This window comes from Macaca nemestrina, chromosome 6 (assembly GCF_043159975.1).
Source record: "Macaca nemestrina isolate mMacNem1 chromosome 6, mMacNem.hap1, whole genome shotgun sequence".
Lineage (NCBI taxonomy): Eukaryota > Metazoa > Chordata > Mammalia > Primates > Cercopithecidae > Macaca > Macaca nemestrina.
This window is the reverse complement of record NC_092130.1, coordinates 103,681,905-103,695,002: the sequence shown is the minus strand read 5'-3', so window position 1 is coordinate 103,695,002 and position 13,098 is coordinate 103,681,905. Positions and strand designations below refer to the sequence as shown.

At 44.8% G+C, this 13,098-nt stretch overlaps 2 long non-coding RNA genes across 3 annotated transcripts in view; one reads left to right on the top strand and one right to left on the bottom strand.

Moving 5' to 3' along the window:
* LOC139363850 (uncharacterized) overlaps positions 1-13,098 on the bottom strand; it is a 51,100-nt gene that overhangs the window by 27,574 nt on the left and 10,428 nt on the right. The gene's annotated exons all lie outside the window — the stretch shown is intronic.
* The window catches only part of LOC105475163 (uncharacterized), a 37,673-nt gene continuing 34,061 nt past the window's right edge, over positions 9,487-13,098 (top strand). For both annotated transcript variants that reach the window (XR_983177.2, XR_983176.2), the window contains exons 1-2: positions 9,487-10,149; positions 12,504-12,613. This is a non-coding gene — a long non-coding RNA (uncharacterized lncRNA). The remainder of the gene's footprint in view (positions 10,150-12,503; positions 12,614-13,098) is intronic.

The window sequence follows — 13,098 nt, the reverse complement described above, 5'->3', positions numbered from 1 at the left end:
GCTGAGGCCCATTTGCAGTCTATGCTCTAGTGATTTTCAAACATTTTAGTAATATAACCATATTAGAACAGTTACACAGATAATTAGACAAAGCAGTGTTTTATTAGTGCTAATACATTTTGAAGTTAAAATGAAGGTAAATTGTAGGCTAATCACTGAGGTAATAAGGCTATTTTATTGGCCCTCAAAAAGTGAAGTTAGATGGATAAGAGGAGTCAGGTCTGCCTTTGTGCCCTGCTTATTTCTGGAATGCTTGGTTATGCAATATAGAGAAAATCCTTATTCAGATAACTAGCTGCACATGGTAACTGTATTTTTTTTTTCTATTTTTTAAAGATAGCTTTCCTTGCAACCTCAGATACTCTTCTATTAAACAGATGGCAGGACAACTTCATTCCAAGGTTTGCCCACAAGTAGGTGTTTACACGGCATTATAACGAACACATTGGCAGTCTTTGGTGGGTAAAAATTTGATCCGTGTCATATTTGATTATCTCCTATTTTTTAACGTTGTCGAAAAATTTTAAATCAAATTTAAATCAAATAATGTCTGTGGAAACTCTAAAAAACTTTGCAGCCCCTCGGGGATCCACAAAGCCCAGCATCACTTTACTGAGAGACCAAAAGAGAGAGGCAAAGTCACTTACTCAGGTCCCATGGCTTTTTGGGGTCAGAGCTGGCTGCATCTCATGTCTCCTGCCTCCTTATGTTTATGTTTCACAGGGACATTCGAGCCCCCCATGTCGACTCCAAGTGCCTTTTGCTCAGGGCTGGATCTTCCAGAGCAGGAGCTCTGTTTATCCTGCTTAAATGAATTACAGAATGGAATTTCCCCAGAGCCATCTAGCATCCTCAGCGGGAGGGTGCCGGGCTGAGAGAGCAGGGCAGGAATGAAGATCCTGCTAAACGACTCTGCCTCCTCCTGGTGTCTCACCACCGGCCTGGCACACCCCATCCTCTGAAAATAATACGGCCTTCCTTTCAGCAGCCAGGGCTTGGCAGGCTGACGGAGCTCTCCTTGGATTCTCTTTCATCAGGCCTATTCCCAGAAAGCACTTGCTCATTTAGATGAACGGCTTCTGGCATGCGATCACATTTAGCTAACAAAGATATCATTCTAGCAATGTGGAGGGCAGGGAGATGGGGGCAGAGAGATGGCAGGGGCTTGGCGGAAAAGCCAATCTATCGAGGCATCTGCAGATGGCCTCAGCTATCGTGGGCTGCAGCTCACAGACCCTTTCCCCTGGTAGCATGCTGTTTCGAGACCAGCCCCCTAGGGAGAAAACCCTAACAGGATGAGGGCAGAGGAGCCGTGGAGAAAATGGAACAGCTGTAGCTATGTTACTGCTTAATGAAAGAAGGTTGGGAAACCTTTTCTCTACCTCAGCAGTTTGGCTTCTCTTTCTACTTCAGAGAACTGGCGGCAGCTCTTCCCTGCAGAAGTTGCTGTGGCTTGGTGATGGGGAATCTCTCTGTGTTTGCTCAGAGCTGAAATTCCACCCACCTCCAACCAACTTTGGAGACTGAACAGGTTTCAGGCACGTCTGTCATCAGGAAAGAGAAATTCAGGCCCCAGATGGCTCACCCAGTAAGGTCCCTCAGGTCTCCTAGCAACTTGCTGAGCTTGGATTTTTCCAACTATTTTTGCAAGGTGAAATTTTAAAATATAAGGGGCCTGTCACTAAAACTGAAAGGACTGGAATACAGAGGTTTAGCTGACACTGATCCCTCTAACTGACCTACTTTATGAGGAAAACCAGCCTGGGACTGATCATGATTTATTCTTTACTTCCTGTTAGAATTAAATGGATTGCTTTAATATTTTTGCTTCTTACAAAGAGACTTATTAAACCTCAGAAGCCTGCCTGCCATTATGCTCAGGCCTAATCTTTCTCATATAATCATCCTGTAGAAGATACCACTGGTTGCTTCCCTAGGGTCTGTTTCCTTCTTCCTTGTCAGAAGAAATGGTTGGCAATGTGCTCAGGAGAAAATACTCCCATCTCCAGATAGTCCGACGCATGAGAGCAGCCATGCCACCCAGTTGTGGCCAATGGTGTGTAAGTAAAATCTAGGGGGTAGAGTTTCTTATGGAAATGGAAAAACTCAGATAATATGAACATTTTGCACATCCTCCTTTGGTCTGTCTTCCTGACTGGAATGTAAACATGATGGTTTGTGGCAGAGCAGCCACCTTGCAACCGCAAGGAGGAAATCTGCAAAGAATGGCGGATCAGCAGCTTAAAGGGGTGTGAGTCCTTGCTGACTACCTTGACCAGTTGTAGCAACCCTTTGTCTGCCTGCCTCAAAATTTCTTCCCGGCTGAGCAGAATAAAATCCATTTGGTCAAGTCTTTTGTATTGGGGTTTCTCTTAAATGCAGCTAAATGTGATTCTAACCAATACCTTTCCAAAACACAAAGTTCACCTCACTTTAAGTCAAAGAATGCTCCTGCCCAGGTGGTAAACAGACAAGAATCTCCTTTCTCATTTCACAGCATGAGGAAGTTGAGACAGTGGAAAGCATAGCATACTCACCTCTTGCTGAATTAATTCTACCTCTCAGTCCTTGACTAATCAAACTTCTCAGCAGTTTTTGGGCCAGTGGCTACTTCTTCCTCCTTGAAACTTCTTCCTTACTTACTTCTGTGTTACTACTTTTCCATGCTTTTCCCTCATCTTTTTGGCCCATTTTTGAGTCTCTCATGAGTCCCTCTTCTTCTGCCTGCCCCTTAAATGCAGATGTCGCCAGGGTTCCCCATAGTCCTTTGGGTAGTGACCTTATGTCTACCCACAACATTTACTGTCACGTAGAACTAGACACCAAAATGGTATCTATTGACATTGGGAAAAGATGTCTAAAGCGTACTGCTAAGAGAAAAGCAGCTCATAAGATAAGATGTGTTGTTCGATCCCATTAATGCAAAATGGGAGAAAGAAAAAAATACGTATATAAAAAGAGATCTAAAAGGATCTACAAACAAGATGTTAACAGTGGATGGATAATGAAGTTAAGGATTTAAAATCTTTCATTCAAATGTCAAATTAACCCTTTAATCCATAAGGATGGAGAGGAAGTAGAAATTGCTTCAGTGGGTTTTCAGCCATTTCCAAATTATTTTCTCATTTTTATTCTTGGTACTTTCTTCTCCTACAGACATTCATTTACTCAAGGAGTTCTTGTGTGACTGCTATGTGCCAGGTGTTGTGTGAGAGTCTGGAGACACGGCATCGTAAAAGCAAAGTCACTAACCCTAAGAATAAGGTGCTTTCATTTGAAATAACTAGGTATAGGTGATTTCATTTTTAACATGACAGAGAGAGGGCATAATTTAAATGCTCACATTTAAGGGATTTTCCAGGTAGAACAATAATAGGTGTCATGCAGCAGCTCTGCTGTCATCTTTCCTGACTGAGCACCAGAGAGTACACCCAGGCCTAGGCTGAAATTGCTCCTCCCTGGCCCCTAAAGACTTTGCTGAACCAAGGGCTCCGCCTCCAGGATCTGCTAGACCTGTCATCTCTGGGCACTGCATGAGTAACATCTCCAGGGTGTCTTCCAGCTTCTCTGATTAACTCTTAGCACTCCAAGTGAAAAGTTTAGAAAAATGTCAAAAACATTACACAAATACAAGGGACTCCTGTCACACAGCCTTGCTCCTTTCAGGATCCTGACCACTCACCACTGTTCTCTTTCCCCTTTTTCAGCTCCAATTCCGTAAGACCGAGTGCTTGCAAAAATACTTAGGTGATATATGCCAGCTCTTGCCTATACACAAAATTCGAACAGTGTAGGTGAGCAGCTCAGACTCCAAACCTATAAACCCAATTGTAGCCAGGTCCTACCCTCCTATGACAGGGAAAGAGGCTGCCTCCTTTGTTCATGACCAACCCCTCCACTTGTTCTCTGGATTCTTGCTTCTTGCCTCTTCCCCAATCTCTCTTCCTGTCCAGTATCTTCTACCTCTCTCTGTATATACTAGTTCTTTCTCTTCGGCATTTAAACACACTAAAAGCCTCTTCCAATTGGGGAAACGGACTCCATGGATTGATTGTGTTATAAATTTTGCATGAGGATGGAGCTCCACGTTGCGTCCTGTGCATCTAACAAAGTGCTGGGCCTTCTGGGGGTTGTAGGCCCATTAGGAGATGGCATCTTCACTGAAACCCGTTAGACATTCTGCAACATTTCTTTCAATTCTGAGCTTTCCCTTCAGTTACTGGGCCCCAGGCCCCTCCCTCGGTGGATAGGCATTGTTTCTCTGGAAAGGCCTCTGATTCCTCACATATAGAATGTTGTTGGTCTTCTGCCACTGAGCAGTTGCTGGCGAGGTAGAATGGTGTGGGGGAAGGCCACAGCAAGGCACTGGGCCCAGCACACCATTTAGCCACCTGGGCATCTCCTGGAACATGAATCTTCAAGACACACTGTCTCCATGCACCGCCTATCCTTCAGTGGGGAGGTTCTGTGTATCTCGTTCCTTTATATGGGGGCTACCTAAATATGTGCTTTGTGTCGAAAGAACTAGAACACATCCTCGGTGCGTCAGTGGGAAGTATTTGGAAAACTGACTGGAATTTTAGAAAAGTTATTTCCATTTTCTGAATATAAATGTCCATTAGCATTTTTCAACCATCCTTCAGAATTAAAGGACTAATTCTTCCACTTGAGTCAGTGTGAGGGAAATTTGATTCATTTCCCTAAAACTTCCCTCACTTACCTAGAAAGGAAGTTGCAGCAGAGTTGAAATTCATCAGCTGTTGAACAGTGTAAAACCCCACATCTGAAGAGTGCCTCACTCAGGTGACCTTCTTGGAACATCCAAGTGAGCAGGTAGGTTGGAAGGTGACCAAACCACAGGGTTTTTAAGAATCTAGCATGACGTCAATTTGCCAGGGGCTGTTGTCAAGTCTCATCTGAAAGCCAGAAACTCTTCTAACTGTTGAGCCTTCCATCTGCCATCATCACGGCCTGTGCCACAAACAGCTTGCCTCAGCATGAGGCCACCACCTTCCACTGAGACTTTTTGTGAATTTGGTTCCTGGGGTTGGCTATGAGCTTTTTTTGAGGCACAGATGTTTTCCAAAGTGTTGGTGCTCATGCTCCAACTCCCTCATCCCCACAGGCCCACCCCCGTCTCCTCACCCACCCTATGCACCTCTTCTAGGCACCACTTCCCTTCTGCCCCCAACCCATGGTCTTGGCATATCTTGGCTGAGCTGAGCTGTTAATGTGTTTAATTGTGTTGAAAGTAAAAACAGAGGTCTGAGAAAACAATTAGCCCTGAAAGGCACCAGGAGAGGCCCAAGAGAAGACCCCTGCAGTCTGTTACAGAGAGAGGTGACAGCTCCAGGCAGCATGTTGTTTATCTGTGTCTCGGGTGAGTGTGTGCGTGTGTGCGTGTCTGTGTGTGATCTCGTCCTGTTCCCTTCTGCCTTTGCCCAGATGTGAGCATGGGCTTTGTTAATAACAAGTGATTTTGACTTTTAGGGGTGTTGTGTGTGCCTAACCTCTGGTGTATGTGTGTCTATGTTAAAAGGACACATATCTAACCCCTGGGGAAGAAGTCTGGTCACACACATTATCTGGGCCTTCCCCTGTGCAGCTCTGTTGGTTAGGAAGGGAGAAAACCTCCCTGAATGATGTGTTGTGTGTGACTTTTCCTGTGCGCTCTTCTCATCCCTCCTCAGTCCTCTCCTGCTTGCCATCTTTGGGCCATCCACTCCCTTCAGGAGTTTTCTCTTGTAGATCAAACTGCCAAAGTCCACTTTAATTTTGACTCCAACTTTGAGATTGACTTACGTTTTAATAGTAAGAAACCCTTTTGGTGCTAGTATTCTGTAGCTCTTGTTTCCCAGATGAACATTTCTTGGGGCAGAAGGAAAAAAAAGAAAAAGAAGTAGACTCCTTTTGCTACATAAATAAATGTGACATTCAAACCCAGAGTTAAATGGAATTTCTCGAACATTAGTAGGCTTGTGCAGTGACCTATGAAGTCAAAGTCACTAAAGTTTTCTGATTAATTAGTTGCATGTAGTAACTTTAGTGCTCTAAAAGAAATGAAAGAAGCAAATAAATAAAACACTTTGCAATACTGGCTACCTACTAAGATTTACTAAGAATCTAGAGAGGTTTACTTTCCTCTGATGATATCGAGGCCTTTTCTTCGTAGGGAGCTGCTGGCAACTGAGGATTTTGCAAACAGAATTCAGAAGGGAGGGAAATACTTCATGATGGCGTGACTCTGAGCCAAGCATAGCATTCACTAAAAGGCTGCCCAGTCAGGTCAGCATCAAGACAGAGGGGTGGCATTTATGAAATCTGAAAACAGGGCCAGAGCGTTCCAACACGATGGAGACAGACACCGTCACCAGTCTTTGCAAGTGACAGCCACCCTGCAAATATTAGGTGGCGAGTGGGATGCTCTAGAGCTGAAGTAGTAAGAATGTGAGGAAACATAAGAGTGACCAAGAGTGTGGGACATTCCAGGAGAGGGTTAGGAAGGGAAGGGTTTTTGGCAGAACCACAGGGCCTAACCCAGTCCTGCTGGTTTAGACAAGTGGAGTTTCTGTATAGGCTGGCCATCTGGGCTGGGAGAAAACAGAGAACAGAAACCTTAGCACAAAAGGGTTTCTGACCTAGATGCCTTCAACCCAGAGGAGCTACAGAGCAGGGTGGTGGGGAGGGGGTGGCGGGGAGGGGGTGGCGGGGAGGGGGTGGGGGGGCCCTGAAATGGGACACTGCCCAGTGGTCACAGCCTGGGTGGAACCAAAGAAGTCAGTTGGCCCATGAATGGTTTTTCTTCCTGCCTGTCACACCAAGGGGATTCTCTTCCTATGTAACGTAATAAATTCCCCTGTAATCTCAAGATGCAGGTAACAGCTTGGCCCTAGTGAGAAATGGCTGGCTTCATGTTTCCCCCAGTATGATTTCCTGTACATACAGCGAGGGGCCCTGCCCACTCCCCTGCAGAGCTCGGGAGCTGAGCCTAGAAGGGAAAAACAAGGCTGATTCATGTTTGTGATTAACTTCTCACCTAACGCTGTAATCCCATACACGGAACTGGCCCGGCTTGCTGCTGCTTGGCTGGGAACTCGGTTGTTGGAAGAAGGGTAGGTGACTGCAGATTCTGCACCAACCTGGGCTCTGGCCACACTGCCAATGCCACCTTTGCCACTCTCTGCGGGCAGTGCCTCCAGTCCCCCCCCGCTTTGGGATGCCTTTTTCTGTCTTTCCCCCTGTGTGGCCCCATGGCGTTTTATTTGCACCTCTTTCATGCCGTTTGCCTTTTCTTCACTTGCAGTTAGTTATTGATGAGCTCCCTTGGGGGGAGAGGGGGGCAACCATGTTCTCCTTCTCTTCAAACCCTCTCAAGTGCCAAGTCCAATACCAGGCACAGGTTTAGCGCTTAGCAAATCACAGTGAAATGAACTGAACAGCAGAGGGTGACCTCCCTGGAACAACTGCCCTGGATAAAAAAGAAGCCCACATCAAATTCCAGCCCCTGGCCAGCAGGGCAGATGCGACCTCCCTCTGCTTTTCTCGACAATAATCCTGGCCCCTTGTTATGATAAACTACTTGCTCCTTGCTCGGCAGTACATTCAGGAACTGGACTGCTGCCAATGAAAACACAGGATCGATGGTAGGACTATTGAAATAAATTAATGGCCTATGACAAATACAGGAAAAACAGTGCTGGTTAATAAGGTCAAACGCCAATGGAATCACATGTTGTTTAAGAGAAGGAGGAGTTTTTACATAAATGTGTGTGATTTTAAGTAATAAGAATGATTTTTTAAAACCCAAGTAATTCATAACCTTTTTAGCCAAGTAAATACTAGCCCTTTAAAGTTGATATCAATACTTTGGGAAGCAGCAATTGCCTAAAACAACTATATTCTTCTTTTCGGCAGCCTTCAGGGCTGGTTCAGGAGGAAAATTAAATCTATTACTTGATAATTATGCTTTTTGGTTCCAGATAGTATCACCCAATGTGATTACTGGCCTGACACACCAGATTAGGCTCTAAATTATTTTTGATAGTTTCCAAAAATCAAATGCACCCTCAGTTAAACCAAATCTTGGCTATTCCTCAGGCATGCAAAAGAAGGTACTGTAAATTCTGGAGTTCCAAAGAGAGATTCCAAAACTGTTTCATGAACAAGAAGAATGTCAGTGTCGACCTCGCAGGTGAACACTGCAAATATGCAAGTTCGGATTTCTTTGTTTGAAGATCTGTCATGTCATCTTAGAATCAGTGTTCATACTTACTCATTCTGGGCAGACTGTCATCAGGTTCGGTTTGCACAAAACAGTTGACCCGAATCAAGGAATTTAAACTTTGAATACTAGACCAGCTATGACATTTGGATCAGTGGGAGCCTTTGCAAATCAATATGAAAACTTGAGCAGCCCACACGGGTGTTTCACCAGCTGGCCACCCTGCAGGAGGCACATTCAGTGAAATAACTAAAAGCAGCCTCCTTTACTTCTAACCTGGCATAAATCACTGTGGTTCGATTTCGAGGGGGTGGGGTGTGCAGGAGCGCCTTCGTCAAGCCCCAGCGCTAAGTGGCTAACCGAGACCCTTGGTGTTCTCAATGTGGTATTTAGGGCTGGTTTACTTTCCTGATGGTAGAATGCTATGACCCACTTCCAGATGAGAGTAAACACACTCCAAGCACTAACTTTATGCTTAATGCAAATTGAGCCCCAAAGAGGCCTGGGTAGTAGAGGAAAAGCTCTCCTATGCTGCACCTTGGGAAAATGAGCTGGTCAGAAATCTGTTATCCAAGATCTAATTCATGTTATCCCAGCAGGTCCATCCCCTTTTTCTCTCTCTTCCTCACCCTCCTAAGAACTATAAATGAATGCAAGAGCAGTATCTGACTGTGTAATTACCCCATTTGTTTGTGAAGCTAAAGATCTACTTCCTCCACCCCCACCTAAGACAGTGGGAATAGTAACTCCCAGTTCCCCCGCAACCCTAGGATACCTCCAACCTATAAAACTCACCTGCTCTGTCACCGTCAGCTTCTGGTGTCTACTTCCTAGACTGAAGGCCATACTGGAAAGGTCAGATTCAAGGGCTTTCAGGTTAGTAAAACTCCAGCTGGCATGGTTTCCACCATCTCATTAATGAAGAACAAACACACACTAACACTCCTTGGGAAAAGTGCCTGCCAGCTTTCTTTCCTTATTACTGGGAATAAATCAGCAGAGATCCACAGAAAGGGGAAGGCTAGGAGGAGAAGATCTCCAAGACATGATCTACACCCAAAGGCACCCTTGGTCGTAATGCCATAAAGGGACATCAAAAAGAGCTAACACTTTTTGAAACCCAGGTGGCCCCGACCTAAGCTATAACATCCCCAGGCATAGGCAGGTCTGGGTCAGCTATCCTATTACTCACTGTTCTTCAAAGGATGTTACTGAGATTCTTACTCAGTATGCAGGGCTCCACAGATTGGTGGGGAGTGGGCGAAAGTGTGACTTTTCAGGGGCTTCCATTCCACTTGGGATGATTAAGAACATAGACTCTGAAGCCAGACTACCTGAGTTTGATTCTGGGCCCTACCACTTACTAACTATGTGACTTTGGGCAACCTACTTAACACGTCTGTGCCTCAATTTCTATTTCTGTAGAAAGGTTATAATAATAGTACCTTCCATGTAGGGTCACTGTGAAGATTAATGAGATCAAATACATATCTAGGCCTAGAACAGCATTGGACAAATAGACTGTGCTAAATGAGGGTTAGCTGTAAGGATTTGGAGAAACACATTATATGTCCAAAGTCATGTCCAGTTAGAACAAAGCCACATACAAGAATGCACAGGAAGACTGCTTTGGAATTAGAGAAAAAAGAGAAATCTATGGCGTTGAAGCAGGCCGAATGGACTTCTCAGGAGAGGTGGGGCCTGAATCCAGGACTTTCAGGGATGGGATGGGCATGTTCTACTCTGACCCTTTTTCTATAACCTAGATTGACCACCCATGAATATGGGGCTGCCACCCCCAAGGAGGACCTCAGGCATCTTTTCCCAAGCAAAGGTTCTGGATCTGCCCACTCTGTGGCTCACCTCCCCAAATGGTCTTTTGGCTTCATCTTTGATTCCTGGCTCTTACCCACGTACTATTGGATCAGGTGAGAGATTTCAGTTCAGGTTAACAAACTTTAGGACAGGTCTATTCTGAGTGAGGAACTGGGGCTAAAAAGGTGAGCACCTAACGATATCAAATATCACTCTCAAGAAGCTCCTAGTGAGTGTTGACAGAGGAGGGAACAGTTTTATAATTCATTGTGTTGGGAGTGGTTGCTATGGGAGCAGAGAGGGGGAGGGCTTGGCCCAAGGGCAGAGAGAGAGATCAGTGACTCTTCAAGGGTGACAGGGACAAGCCAGGGCCAGGGGCCATGATGAGCATATAGGGGGAATGGCAGTCCAGACAGGAGGAAGTGCTTGAAGTTTAGTTTGGACTCCAACACTCTCTAGGAACACTGGGTGGTGCTTTCCTTTTATCTCCTACTGCCTTCAGCCCCTCCGAAAGCTCCAGTTGATAAGGTTGATAAGCATCTGTGCTGGGCTGGCCACAGGCCTCCTAATGAGCCAGTTCCAGACCACGCAGGGTGAAGGGCTGGCGGGAGTGGTGAGGACTCTCCAGGCAGGAGGTGCGCCGTAAGGAAAAGCTGCAACAGGAAGGTCCAGTGGAGATGTGGGCACAATACCAACGTTAAAACCTGATCTCTACCATCAATTAGCTCCATTGTCTGGAGCAGGTTACTTTGCTTCTCTGGAATCTTGGTTATAAAATAGGTGAAATAATACTTGAAGGGGTGGTTATGGGGCTTGAGTGAGATACATGAGGAACACCCAATAAGCACCTACTACTATGTGCTGGGCTAGAAGGGGTTGGCCAGGTCCCAGTCCCACTCTGTCATTCTGCTGTCTGTGTTCACAATGCTAAATGGCACTTAGATCATTAGCTGTCAAAACAAATCAGGGAACTCGAGACACCTCTCTTTGAAATGGCTTTTAAACAGCTAGTGTTTGATAAAGATTAGGCAGTGAGAGTGTTGGTCTTTACTCTGGGAAGAGCCCAGTCAGGTTGCAACTGTGTTAGACTCTCCCAGAGAGTCCTACTGAGCTGGAAGGGCTGGCGCCTGGCCTGGAGGAAGAGTCTGCGGGCTACAGAGTTGCACATCCTGCTCAGCTTTAGGAGGTGGCTAATTAGGGCTGATGGTGAAGGGGGTTTGATGATGTGGACACCTATGTGGGAAACTTTGTATGCAGACCACCACCGTCATTTCAGGAAGGTCATGAAACAGCTATTGGACAAGAGCATTCACTCACTCACTTCAGACGGCCTGGGTGAAATGCTCCCTATCCCAGGGCCAAACCTAAGCTATCTCTTTTCCCTATTCCTGCAACTTGAATCAGCCTAGTCAAAAATGCAGAAGTTTGGCGCAAAAATTGCCCAAAGAGAAGACTGAAAAAGAAGGAAGAACAATGCTCTTTTCATAGGGCTGTGGCATCGTTTACAGTGTTCCTAACATTTGAACTACTTTAGATTAAATAGTAAGTAGTTCATCATATAAAAGGTGTAAAGAAGCAACCTCATACATTGCTGGTAGGGGTAAAAATTGATGTAAGTCAGTTTGGCAATATCTATCACAATCTCACATTTTGACAAATGAACACTTGATGAAGTAGTTCCATTTCAAAGAATTTATCCTACAAGTATTCTCACTTGTGTAAAATGACAAATGTAACATGTTACTTTCCAATTGTAGAATTATTTGCAAAAGATTGTAAACAATTTAAATATCAATCAATAGAGGACTTGACAAATACATTACAGAGAAGAACATTATACAGATATGTAGATGGTGTATGTATGCATGTGATGGTTAATTTTTCTTTTCTTTCTTGCTTTTTTTTTTTTTTTTTTTTGAGGCAGATTCTCTCTCTTTCATCCAGGCTGGAGTGCAGTGGCATGATCTCGGCTCACTGCAAACTACGCCTCCCAGGTTCAAGCAATTCTTCTGCCTCAGCCTCCTGAGTAGCTGGGACTACAGGCATGTGCCACCATGCTCAGCTAATTTTTTGTATTTTTAGTAGAGATGGGGTTTCACTGTGTTAGCCAAGATGGTCTCGATCTCCTGATCTCACGATCCGCCCGCCTTGGCTTCCCAAAGTGCTGGGATTACAAGCGTGAGCCACTGCGCCCGGCTGTTATGGTTAATTTTACATGTCAGCTTGCCTGGGCTAAGCGATACTCAGATGACTGGTAAAACATTATGTCTGGGTGTGTCTGTGAGGGTGTTTCCAGAAGAGACTAGCATTTGAGAAGGTAGGCTGAGTAAAGAAAATCCACCCTCCCTAACGTGGGTGGACATAATCCAATCTGTCAAGGGACTGACTCAAACATAAAGACTAAACAAGGGCAAATTTGTTCTCTCTGCTTAAGCGGGGACATCTATCTTCTGTCTTCAAACATCAGAGCTTCTGGTTCCTGGGGCTTCAGACTTGGACTAGAACTTCACTACCAGCCTTCCTGCGTCTCCAGCTTGCAGATAGCAGATCGCAGAACTTCTTAACCTCCATAATCACGTGAGCCAATCCCTCATAATAAATCTCCTTCTGTGTGTGTGTGTGTGTGTGTGTGTGTGTGTGTGTGTGTCTGTACAGATAGATTCTGTATCTTACTGGTTCTGTTTCTCTGGAGAACTCTGACTAATACAATGTACATGTATATATACATTTTATGAACATATATATCTCCAAGAAATGTTAAGTCAAAAAAGCAAGTTGCCAAACAACATGTATACTATGCTACCATTTGTACATGTGTGTAAACAGTTCTGGAAGGATCTTCAGGAAACAAATTACACTGGTGGCTTATGGAGAAAGAAGCTAGGTGGCTGTTGGGGCAGAAGAGAGACTCAACATTTACTTTTCTATAATATTTGAATTTTGAACCATGTGAATGTGTAACCCATACAAAACATTAAATTTTAAAAAGTCACCTTAAAAATAAATAAATACTGTCCACTGACAGATGAATGGATAAACAAACTGTAGTATATGAATACAAT